Genomic DNA, 1,050 nt, shown 5'->3' on the forward strand with positions numbered 1-1,050 from the left:
TGAGCAGTCGAACAGACTAAATGATTGTGCCACAGACTGCCATGGCAAACTCCGCTAAAAAGTAATCCTTTAAAGCCAGTGGATGCAACACGACGTTATTCGGGTACACCGTGGAAAAAGATACTTCGGTGGACCTCGTCCATGCTCACCACATAGCCAAAATTAAACAAGTCCCGTTCCCCAGCATTTGGCCCCAATCCCTCTAAACGCATCCTATCCAGAAATTCACCCGATTACCTTTGCAATTTTCTGAGTGTAATAGCCTCCTCCACTTCCTCTGGTAGATCATTCCAAACACGCACTACCTTCTTTGTGGGAAATGTGTCTCAGGTCCTTTGTCACTTTCAGCCCGCTCACCTTAAAGCTATGCTGTCGACTTTTCATCTCACACCAACTTGGGGTAAAACACGTAAATACTCAGTTTACCACCCTTCCATAAGGTCATGTCGCATTTGTTTCGCTGCAGGGAAAGTTGTCCCAGCCTATTCCACCTCGCCCTACGGTACAAACATCGACGACATCTTTGTCTATATTTTGTCATCAATCTACCGTGTCTTTTCTTTTCATTTTCAAGAGTCAATTACGTTGGACAACAACGAGCTATTGGAAACAGAAAGGTGAAACGTGGAACGGATTCAACTTTCAGTGCTGGACGCCACTGAGCCCCAGCACGGGTGGCTGTGGCTTGTTTCTGTAGTGTAGTGGTCATCACGTTCGCCTCACACGCGAAAGAGCCCCAGTTCGAAACTGGGCAGAAACTGTTTTGTTCTTCAACTGCAGCCTTTGACACGGACAAAAGCTGAGCTGTCTTGCATGCTTTCCATCTGCAAACCTGCCTTCGAATTTGCTTGAACAAATCTGCTCTCGTAGTGAAATGTAATGCAAATCCATTTAATTACAGTTCAAAGCGTTGTTAAGTTTTTCTCCAACCTGGTTCTGATCATATGCCATTCTGTTGGAGAGTGTAGTTACCGCCTTCTGATCTTGGCCGAAAAGCAGTACCGCACTTGCCTTCCTTGCGCAGGCGGCTCGGTTCAAAGACAGGAAAGA

The 1,050-nt window shown here is 46.3% G+C and overlaps 1 non-coding gene across 1 annotated transcript; it reads left to right on the forward strand.

The window, feature by feature from the left end:
• The first annotated feature begins 687 nt into the window (after nucleotides 1–687).
• On the forward strand, nucleotides 688–760 carry trnav-cac. Its single transcript has one exon. It is a non-coding gene; the product is annotated as a tRNA-Val (tRNA).
• Nucleotides 761–1,050: the final 290 nt, after the last annotated feature.

The sequence above is a fragment of the Chiloscyllium plagiosum genome, unplaced genomic scaffold (genome assembly GCF_004010195.1).
Source record: "Chiloscyllium plagiosum isolate BGI_BamShark_2017 unplaced genomic scaffold, ASM401019v2 scaf_87102, whole genome shotgun sequence".
Classification (NCBI taxonomy): Eukaryota; Metazoa; Chordata; class Chondrichthyes; order Orectolobiformes; family Hemiscylliidae; genus Chiloscyllium; species Chiloscyllium plagiosum.